Genomic DNA, 11858 nt, shown 5'->3' on the forward strand with positions numbered 1-11858 from the left:
CATTGCTGCATTGCTATCTCCTGACCACCTCAACACCACAAAATGCTCAAATGAGGATGGGTAAAGTGATAATTTCTCTTTTACAGCCCTGAACCAGTGGTTGAAATTCCACATTCCTATGACAGGGACAAGACACACCATAAAGCAATCACTTTGGCCTTCCCAGAAATTGGTACTCATCGTATACTAGGGGTTGTTCGGGGGCGCCTATGGCGCCCCTCACAACCATTTACAGCCTTTGGCCGGGAAAGTCACAAAAAAATTGCACAAGAACGACGCATTCACGCAAGCACCCGATGCGCCGTTTTGAAGTTTTAAAATGAAACATTTTTGAATTGTATTGTTTTGAATTAGATTACTTTATTTCTTCATTAAAAGCTTATATCATTTTACACCTGGAAGACTTAATTGAAAACGACATTTCGTGTGAATTGTCTCTCGTCGTTAAGTAGATGGCCTTGCTGGGGGTTCGGTTCGATGCGGACTTTCACCTGTTTGGGATTGCGGGATCGAGATAAGACGACATAGAGCTGCTGGCCGTGCGAGAAGACCGCCGTCCGCAGATCGATTCCAACGTAATCGAACGTTTATCCCTGCGCCTCCCTCGTTCATGATGGAAAGTGCAGCGTTCATCACAGATAAAGTTGTGCACTTATCTAAGAGTATACCCCGGAGAGTTGAAGGGTTGAGATCAATGTGTACTAATCAGAGGGAAGCCCTTTTTGAAACTAGTTTCTCCCAATATAGGAAAACAAAAACACACAAGTCTCCGTGGCCAGTTCGCAGTTGGCTGTTCTATCCCAGGGGTCGAAAACCTGTGGCTCCAGAACCACATACGTATATTTTTTACAGAATTAAAAAATGTCTCTTCTTGTTACTTTGGTTGCCAACTCCTGTTGTATACAAGCCAACAATTTACTCTTAGCCTGATCAGGTGTCAATACTCTGGGTCGCGATTGAATAACCGATTTTGTTCACTTTGTGGATAATTTAGTGGCCTCTGGTGGCTGGTGGGGTCACGTGAAACCTTTCCACACGACATGCGGCAAAGTCAGCGAATACAATCGACTCTCGTTCCACACGCGGTTCCATGCGTGATGTTTTGTGAACTTAACGATAACTGACAGCATCACTTGGCGATGCTGCGTTGGCAGTGGTGCACAAGCACAAACAATAAAACATCTCAACACGTGTGTTAACAACACTGCAGCCTTAAATGGAAAAGTATATTACACACGACGTTTCGGGCAATGGCCCCCCTTCAAATCACATAGAAAGACCAGAGAGATATACTGGATAATAAGTGTTGGAGACTGCTGAGAATTCTGAATCGGTATGCCCCGAAAAAAAGTGGTGCAGTCTGATCGATTTGCATCTCTATTATTGATCCTGGAGGAGAGCTGATAGCGATAATGATGGCTTTGTTGACCCTGACTGGGACTCAAACTCATGTGTACAAGACTTAGAAGCTTGCTTCTCGATTAGATGATCTTTCATTACCCAACTCCGGTTCGAATCACAACAATTCAATACACTTGTCACGACAGTACGTAACAGCATGTTTGTCAATCCACTGCTGGATGAAGGCCTCCCTGTAAACGCACGGTGAGGTTCATGTTATCATACTTCACCACTCTGGTCAATGACGTAAACAGAACTGCATTATATATCACTCGAAATAAAGGTTTTGAGGTTAGTTCGCGTAAGTGTAGATGTGTCACGTACACAGAAGGTGACAATTAGTTACCACGTCAGGCCCATTAACTGGCACGTTCTGTTTAAGTGACAAATGTTAGTGGGTAGTGGAGGGTTACTGTTAGTAGCTCAACTTATTGGAGAGTTCTAGATTTGAAGCTTTCGTGACTGCAATGATTCATATTCTCAGGTTTTTTCGGTAAAGTCACGTAGGTAAAAACATTAAAATTAATGAAAGTAAAATAAAACAAAACAAAATAAAATTCACGACGTTTCGGAGGCAACACAAGTCTCCGTCATCAGGTGGGACCGTCACAGCCGAATTAGCTGCATCAAGTGAAGCAATGATTCAAGATGTAATCCCTTATAAGCAAGTTGAAGGGAGGTGGAGAGGGGGGGGGGAGAGCTTATCAGGCTGTGGTAGCCAATGAATGGAAACGTATCGGGAGGGAGGAGGAGCGGTGATCAAAGACTGCACGCAGTGCTCAACACAATGAATGGAGACGTGTCGGGACGGAGGGCGAGCGGCGATCAAAGACTGCACGCAGTGCTCAACACAATGAATGGAGACGCGCCGGGACGGAGGGCGAGCGGTGATCAAAGACATCACGTAGTGCTCAACACAATGAATGGAAACGTGGCGAGCGGTGATCAAAGAACAATGAAGAGATTACTGTTAAACACTGTGGATGTTAACACTCGGTGAAGTAAATTAAAATAGTGCCTGTCAGATAAGATGGTCCAAAAAGTGTAATTAAGTCTTTTTTGCGTGGTTAATAACATCTTTCCAGTGATTACTGAGTTTGTACCCATCATCACGGTTGAAATTATGTCTGTGTTTGTATATTTGTATGGCTTCGTGTACAAACCTTTGATGGTAGCCCGGAGGTTTGCAGAGAACCTTGGTCTCGGAAAAGACAATTTCATGAGAGCCCGCCGAGTTGTAGCAATGATCGGCAACGGCCGAAGAATCAGTTCTGCCGTGTTTCAGATCTGACTTGTGCTCGCGGACACGATCAGCAACATGACGTTTTGTTTCTCCAATGTAGCAATCACCACAAATGCAACTCAATTTGTAGACTCCAGGATACTGTAAGTCAGGAACGACATCCTTCACAGATGGAATCAGATCACGGATTTTATGCACTGTACTGAATCGGACTTGGATCTTATGTTTGTTTAGAATTTTGGAGATCTTTTTGGTCACGCCTGCTATGTATGGTAACGTGATAGTTTGGTCAGAGTTTCATGTGGTTGTTTCTGTGTGGTGGGAGAGACAGCTTGGCGGATAGTGCGGTCAGAGTATCCGTTCATCCTGAGGGCCCGATGTACATGTCTTAATTCATCAGTCAGGTGGTGTTGGTCAGAAATGCCATGGGCTCTGTGGTATAGCGTTTTGATGAGAGAATTCTTTTGAGATGGGTGGTGGTGGGAATCCGGTTTCAAGTAGGAATTTGTGTGGGTGGCTTTCCTGTAGACAGAATGTCCCAAGGATCCGTCAAGCCTCCTCTTAAACAGAATATCCAAGAATGGTAGTTTACCGTCTTTCTCCACTTCCATGGTGAATCTGATAGATGGGTGTCTAGAATTGATGTGGTCCAAGAAGTGGTTCAATGCTGGGAGGCCATGTGGCCAGATGACGAAAGTGTCATCCACATATCTCTTCCACAGGGAAGGACGCAGGGTGGATGTCTGGATGGCGTCTGATTCAAACTTTTCCATGAACATGTTGGCTATAACTGGTGACAAGGGGGAGCCCATAGGGGTACCCTCATTCTGTTTGTAGAAGGTGCCATTCCAGGTAAAATAGGTGTTGGTGAGGCAATGCCTAACCAGCGCAGGTACATCAGAATTCAATCCATGTTGGACTAAGTCCTCAATTATTGTTAGGGTGTCCGGTACTGGGACTTTGGTAAACAAAGATACTACATCAAAGCTGACGAGGATGTCATCAGGAGATAGTACCATGTCCTTAACCATAGAGACTAATTGGGTTGAGTTGAGTACTGCCGAAGAGGTCTTGCCTGTGAAGGGGAGCAGAGTATCTGATAGAAAACGGGCTAGTTTGTACGTCGGAGAGTTTATCGTCGACACGATGGGTCGTAGCGGGGTGCCTTCTTTATGGATTTTGGGAAGACCATAGAGTCTGGGAGGTCTTGCCGCCGATGGTTTTAGAGAGGGACGTTTGCTTGGTTCGATTAGGGAAGTCGAACTCGTGATGATACTGTTGGTTTTTGTCGTTAGGCTTTTAGTGGGATCGTTTTTAATTTTGGAGTAACTCCCATCATTAAGCAGGTCCAGGATTTTGTTGTTGTATGAATCTTTATCCATGATGACCGTGGCATTGCCCTTGTCTGCCGAGAGGATGACTATATCATCTCTCTTTTTTAAATTCGCGAGTTCAGAGCGTTCGTTTTTGCTGATGTTACTAGTGGGTTTCTTAGCATTCTTAAGAATAGTAGCTATTTCAGCTCTTGCTACATCCGCAGAGAGTATATTGAGTATATTGAAGTAGTTTATATTTTAGGGGTTTTTTTACGTGGTGGTTTGGCTGCTGCAGCTCCTTACTATTAAGATCTCCCTCCCTTTATTACTGCTAACCCTACTTCCGCCCTTTATTACTGCTAATCCTACATACTACACGAGCATAATATGACTTTGAGACCGCCCCCCCCCACCACCTACACATTCCACAAGTAGTGACTAATCCCATATCTGCATTTCCCATAAATATGCTAAATACCTCTGTTGATATTGTAAACTCCTTTAACCCAGCTTAAATATACGCTGCCAAGCTTGGTGGTGTTCATTCGGACGCTGTCTTTACGACAGCCCTGTTCTTCACCTGAGGACGGCTGCTTGCGTTGTGGCCGAAACGTCGTGAGAATTTTTTCATTATTATTTTATTTCATTTTTTATTTTATTTTTATTTTTTTATAATTTCCCTTCTACGTTACTTTACCGAAAGAACCAACAAGGTTACGACACATGTATACTTACGCGATGTAACACAAACCCCTCGATTAAAATTGCTCGCTAAAGCCTACGCGTTAACGTATATTACTACATATTGATCGCCGATCGTTAACCGCAATGAATCAACTGCTGGATGAAGGCATCCCCACGCCGTTGACTGTTACAGTGGCTTGATGACCCATACTTCACCACGTACGAGACGACGATCCGCCGGATTTCACCGCTCCGTCTCCCTCCGTTTGACGTACCCTCGGAACGCCGTTCGCTCGTCCGAGGCGCTGCAGTGATCGATAGAGGCCGGCAAACATTTAAAAAACACCGCGTAAAAGTGCGATTCTTACCCGTGCGTCTGCGCCGCGGAGTTTGAAGCTGAAGGCGCGTTGGTTTAATGGTTTTATCGATAGATTTGGTGATGTTTTACCGTCGAGTTTGGGATTTCGTGAACTTGAGGGGAAATTTTTTTTTAAAAGCGGAAAAACCGACGCGGGGTACGAACCGACCAATCAGCGCGCAGGGCGGGGCCTCACGGGGGACTCTACCATTCCTCGTACACACGGAGGGGGGGAGAAATAAGGATTGTGATTGGCTCGCGTTGGGATGTACCAAATCAGCGTTCGGGCGCGAGGGTGGAAATAATCATTAGATAACACTGGTCAACACACTTTTTCTGGCATAAGGTATTCCAACGGTTTTAAGGTAATTTTGGGGTGCTGATTCCAAATCTGGCATCAGTTTTTGTCTATCACATCAGGTTTTTGAGATATCAAATATTGCATTTTCAATAAAAACTGCAGAAGAAAAATATTAAATGTGGATATCTACGTAAAATGATATTATAAACACACTATCCTAAAAATACAGCACCATATTTTAACACTAAAGCAGTCACTGACTCGCAACAACTTGCAATCATAAGTGACAGAGTTAATTTCGGGTAAAATCAATAAAAATGCAGTATGCCGATAGCATAAAAATGAGATGCGATAGAGCAGATCTGAGATCAGATTTGGAATCAGCACCCTGAAATTAGTCTAAAACAGCTGCAAAAGTCCAGGCCAGAATTTGTTTTTTTGTTGACCAGTGAATTATCAATCATTCGTTTTGAATGTCAGAGCTAAATCCGTTTCAATTTACGTTGTGTCCCGTAAATGGAATAATTTTCAATAGGCGAGGAGTAATCAACCACAAAAAAGAAGTCGATTACAACGTAGAGTCCTTCAATGGACTCAATCGTCCCGGCTCTTATTCCAGTTCAGCCATTATCTTTCCACTGCTGGATGAAGTCCTCCCCAAGCTGTCGTGGTCGATCCACGCGGCCGCTCCATCTCCACGGCGCACGTCCCTCCCTCGTCTGCCTGTCGCTCCGCCTGTAGCCTCGACTCCCGGTGTAACAGGCTAAAATAACCCCTGCCCCGATTAAAGTGTCCTAGGCTAAACTATACCCGGGGGTTTAAACTAGACTGGACCAGACCATACCTCTCAAGGCCAGACTATGCCCCATGTGAAAGTTCAAACAAACTTCAATCGATATCTAAAACGCGTATAAATGGAAGAATCTCAATTTGATCAATTGAAGTATTTTTAGGGTTAAGGTTAGGGATAGGGTTATTATTAAAGTTTTTTTCTGGTTGAAGCAATCAAAGTCTATGTGTTTACAGTTTTAAATAAAATGTTGGGAAATTTTAGTAATTAATGTGTATATCGCTCAACACTATTACTATCATGGGGGTATGATTTGGCCTAGGCCATAATATACCCAGGTATAATCTAGTCTAGGGACCATCCATAAATGACGTCACGCACCTAGGTGGGGGGGGGGGTCAGACATTTGTGACGATGTGTGACGAGGGGGGGGTTTGAGAAATGTGACGTCACATCAAAATGCGCAACTTTAAATAAATATAGACAACACGTTCTACTTAATTAAATAGACTTTTTAATACATGTTTTCTCCTACAACATCAGAGTGCAGCGCCACATTAAATAGGCACTACAATGACAATAGTTTAAAGCGATTTGAAGCATGTTTTATTTTTTGTGGGGGGGGGGGAGCAGAGCTTTGTGACGTCATATTTGAGGGGGGGGTCTAACTTTTTGTGACGCCGTGTGACGAAGGGGGGGGGGGGGTCAAAAATCCTCCAAAATCGCGTGACGTCATTTATGGACGGCCCCCTACATATGTAGCTGCTACATATTTAGTAGTAGCTACGGGCCCCGCACTGTCAAGGGCCCCGCGCTAAATGCTTTCAAGCTGTCAATTCCGGTTCAGTGATTCTGCACTTGCTCTATTACTATAGTACTACACTGCCTTCAACTTTTATGAAAACTGGGTGTTTAAGGTTAGCGATTTGTCGTATTATCTGGCTGTATAGCAAATAAAAAAATACAATTACTTTACTATGCAAGTAAAAAAATTGTGTTTTCATATTTATGTGTTTTTTTCTATTTCGGGCCTTTATAACATATGCTACAGGCCCCGCAGCAGCTTAATCCGACACTGCGATGTCTTTGCCAATAGCGGAACGAGCGTGGGGAAAAATGCAGCATAACAAAACGTAAATACTTAAAGCTTTCGTGACTGCAGGAATTCATATTCTTTGGGTCTTTCGATAAAGTCACGTAAATCGTCCCGATGACGATCGCTTGTGTTGCGATCGAAACGTCGTCGTTTTTGTTATTTTCTTTCAACCTATCTACGTGACTTTACCGAAAGACCCAAAGAATAAAAACTTAAGTAGCTTGAGGAAAAGAACATTGGCCATAGAACTCCCGTTTCTGGGATATTTAATTAGATACGTGTCAATTGTATTGCAGAAGTACTCCTACGGAGCTGAAGTGGCTTCATTTTGCGAAGGCGGAGAGCCTCTACAGCGTTACATGTGTAATGACTCGAACTTTAGAGGTTTTTTTTATTGCACGTAACGTAGCTTAGGACCCCGTCGTCATGAGCTAATGCCGACGTGGAGATCGAATGACCGAGCAGACCGCGATGACTTGTAGACAGTGATGACGTGAAGACAGCGACGATGGCCCGAGTCCCTCTCCACAAACCCCGAACATCCCTTCTTGCCCTGCTTTTATCCTCGTGGATTCTCCGGGGGAATTTCCCCAGCTGCCTCTTTTGGACACTCTGGGGGATTTCCCAACCAAGAACCTCCAGACTTGCTGGCACCTTGTCTTTGCATCCAGCCTCGCTGACAACCCTGTCTTCACCTCGAGACTTACTGACACAGTATTTACACATGTGTAGTGTAACAGCGCCAGCTGATGGACGGCAGCGGCAGCTGTGGTGGACAGACAGCACACACGCCGGTGAGCGTGAGCACGGTGTGTGTTGGCAGAGCGGAGGAACTAGGGCAAGGGTCACGGAGGACTCCGTCTGGAGGCCCCTGGAACCTGCTGGCGGGTTCGAGAAGGGAGGCGCAGTCAGGGTGGAGCCAGGCCGCGCTGGGAGCATAAAAGGAGCCGAGAGCGGGGGGCTCAGGGCTGCCGGTTCTGGGGGTGGACTCGTCTCGTCGTCGCTGTCGTCTCGTCGCCGTCGTCGTCGCTGCCGTCTTCGCTAGATATTGCGCTGCCGGATAGTTGTTGGCTGTCCCAGTCTGCGCTGCCGATGCTAGACGGCTCGTGTTGTGTATAGGCGAGGCTAAGCGATTGTAGAGAGCGTGCAGGCGAGACCGTGAATGTTCTAAATAAAAGACGGTGCCTCCTACAAACCTCGTCTCCAAATCACTGACACTACACATGTTTGAGACTGTGAGCGTAACGATGTAATTAGGCAAGTGGAGCCACGATATACAATAAAGCCTAGGTGCGACCGTGCGAGACAAATCAAATATTGGGGCCCCAACTGACCCATTTCCACACCCCTTAGCTGATAACATCGTTACTACGCCACTGGGTCCTGCCCAAGCCCATGTGCTTACGTCTCTGAGCAGTCCATACCAGTAGTTCTTAACCCTTTTTGATATCAAAGTCCAGAAGAGCAACATTTATCATGTCATATGGTTGACACATTGATTGATTAAATTTGAACTTCAATTTAAATGCTTCACTGCTCTCGCTATTCAACAAATTGGCATGATTCAGCGTCATGATTCCATTTCTAACATTGGTGTAGCGGCCCCTAAGCGGCCAGAGGGGAATACGCGATTTTAATACGTAGAACAGAGGCAGTAAATTGTAAGACGTTTTAAGCTTGGACACGATATTCGACGCATGTATTGAGGCTTGATATTAACCTTGCTGACCCCCCCCCCCCCCCACGTTGTGGACCAGAGGTCACGTGACGGACCTCTGCAGTAGTTCTGTCCTGTCTACTTCTCTGTTAGAGACATCCTGATGGATGCGTCGTCTCGTGACGTGACAGCGCAGTCGGGATACAATTGTGGGAAGAAAAAAACCCATCACAAATCTTAATGAATCCTTAAATATATGCATTGTACTGGTAGGAACCTCCTGGTTACACCAGCCCACAGGGGGTTATTGTGTCCGTCCGTCGTGCAGGGAGGGGCTGGGTGGGGAGAAAGGGGCTGGGTGGGGAGGGGAGGGTGGGGAGGGGCTGGGTGGGGAGGGTGGGGCTGGGTGGGGAGGGTGGGGAAGGGCTGGGTGGGGAGGGTGGGGAGGGGCTGGGTGGGGAGGGTGGGGCTGGGTGGGGGGGTGGGAGGGGTGGGGCTGGGTGGGGAGGGGCTGCTCACCCCGTGGTGCCCTTATAAAACTCAACGTTTAAGCTACTCACGCCGGCTTGTGCCCGCCCTCACAGTCGGGCATATTTGCGGAATACACCACGCCGCCGTTGACCCTGGCCATTGACCGAGCAACCCAACGTCCCTACCAGCAGCTCCCTCCGCAGGAGGAATGTGTTTACAACCACTAGAATATATACTCGATCACAAGGGTCGGCAACCAAAATAACAAGAAGAGACATTTTTTTAATTAGATTTTTTTTTTAACTCTATTCCAAGAGCCACAATGGATGTGAATACGAGACGGTCGTCCCTAATCAATAAAGTCACGAAGCAGTCCTTAAAAAGCCGCATTTGAAAACAATAAAAATACACCGGGAGATATGTTCTCTTGTCGAACGATTTATTAGAATGATAGGCAAGGGCGTGACAACGCACACTTTCAGACAGGTACAACATATCTTTGTCATATCCAATGGTCCCCACGCAGGCCTTTAACAACAACAATCTAGGCATATGCCAACATGTATACAGTTTGATATAATAATATCTATCTATACGCAGAAGAACATTCGAGGACAACCTGCATTTTTTGCGAAACTCGTCTTAACTGCTCTGATGTAAAAGCGCTATTTGTGTGGATCCTATTATCTGTGTTCATCCACGCAAATTAGCCCCCGCAGTGTCCGAGTGATGGATACAAATGGATGACGGAGCGATGGACTGCTGCCTACGTTTTTTTCAGGTGGCTGCGTAGAGCTCCCCTTGTGTGTGTCTGTGTCTTGCCTTTGGGTTGTACCGCGTGTCGGTCCGGTCGCGTCTTAACGTTTCGCTTCCCGGCACTTGAAGCGAAACATCGGACGTCATTACCAAACGACGACGCGGGGGTGCGACCCAAACACAACATCAGAGAGCTGTGGATGATGGGAATCATTTGCCACCACGCCCACGTGACTCCCTCTTATCCGTGCCAAAGACTATAGGTTAATGGATAGTCTCAACTAAACTTTTATTTTACCAGGTAAGGCCCACTCAGCAGCAACCTGGCTATCATAAATGATCGCTCAACGAAGTGAAATATCGCGTGAAAATTTATAGGAATAGCCAAATACTCCAATTGGGTGACGTTGATTATAAATGAGGAAAAACCCAGAGGACTCGGCGAAAAATCCACGCGACCACGGGGAGAGAGACACGCAGACTCCAAATATACAGCAGCAGGCGTCAGGATCGGGATCGAACCCACGACCTCCGGTAAACCAGGCGAGGTAGTTAACATCCCTCCACCGTGACATGGGCCCTGGTGCAAGGAATTAAAAGAGACCCCCCTCCCTCCCCCGTCCAATGTTTCCCTGCTTTTTCCAAGTGGCCCACAGCCTGGGTCTCTCCAGCCCGTAAAACCTTCCAGCAGTCGCACCGCGCCAACACACTTGATTGATGTGCCACTGCTTTCCGAATCACTTTCTCTTGGACAAATGGTTTGTCAGAACTCCTGAGTCACTCCCTCATATCCGCACACATGTCGCAAACATAGCGGAACGTTACAGTTGTCGCCTCTAAGTTACAAAAAAACTATCGGGGCACATCATGGGTAGAAGAATAGGAATATCTCACAATACCATCACAGGAGACACATTCCGTGCGAGTGGTAAATCATTGGGTCTTTCGATGCCCTGGGAGGACTTGGGATAGATTTTCCAGGACTGCCTACGTCATTCAGAGGACGGTCCTGGGAGAACCAGGACAGGTGGCAACCCGGAGCAAAGTGTGCGGCTCGATCGGGGTGCACAGTTCATGAATGGAAAGCACGGCTAAGAGAGGGGCTTGGATATGAGGAGCTTGACGGTACATACACACACGCTCACGAATGCCAGCGTCAGCATGTAAGGCACGTTGAACATGGAAATACTCCACGTAACAGCATTTATGGCTGGGCTCACAAGGCAAGTCAGTGGTGACTTGCCTTGTGAGCCCGTGATACATTCAGGTGGACATCGATTGCTCGTAAACACGCACTGCACAATCGCTGGGTCTCCATGAAGACGCAACAACAGGCAATGACTCGACTTATTTGAATCAAACGTGAATTGGTATCGTAGCTGCTACGATTTTCCAATGTAGAATTGTTTGTTGTAACAGGCACTATTATACTGATGTCGATTGTGATTGTAACTGTCAAAGATTGTACATATTGCTCATTACAGTTGTCTCACAGTTAATTGTAAGTGTCTGCCTTTGGACGTAATCTGTCACGTGTCGCTCACTGCGACCTGAAGTGTATTCGCTGCATCCTAAATTAATTTAATCGACAATATGTCAACGTAGAGTTTTATACTGCTGACTAGCAGGACATGTATTTTTTTTCGGAAGGACGTAACCTTTTGTTTAATCCATTCCATCGACTTTAAAAACAGCTTAATCACTTGAACATCACTTGTTTGAGATTTAAAAAAAAACAAAGTTGTAAACCCAGCAAAAGGAATGTTCGAAAACGAACCCAGAAAC

This window comes from Lampetra fluviatilis, chromosome 41 (assembly GCF_964198595.1).
Source record: "Lampetra fluviatilis chromosome 41, kcLamFluv1.1, whole genome shotgun sequence".
In the NCBI taxonomy this organism is placed as follows: domain Eukaryota; kingdom Metazoa; phylum Chordata; class Hyperoartia; order Petromyzontiformes; family Petromyzontidae; genus Lampetra; species Lampetra fluviatilis.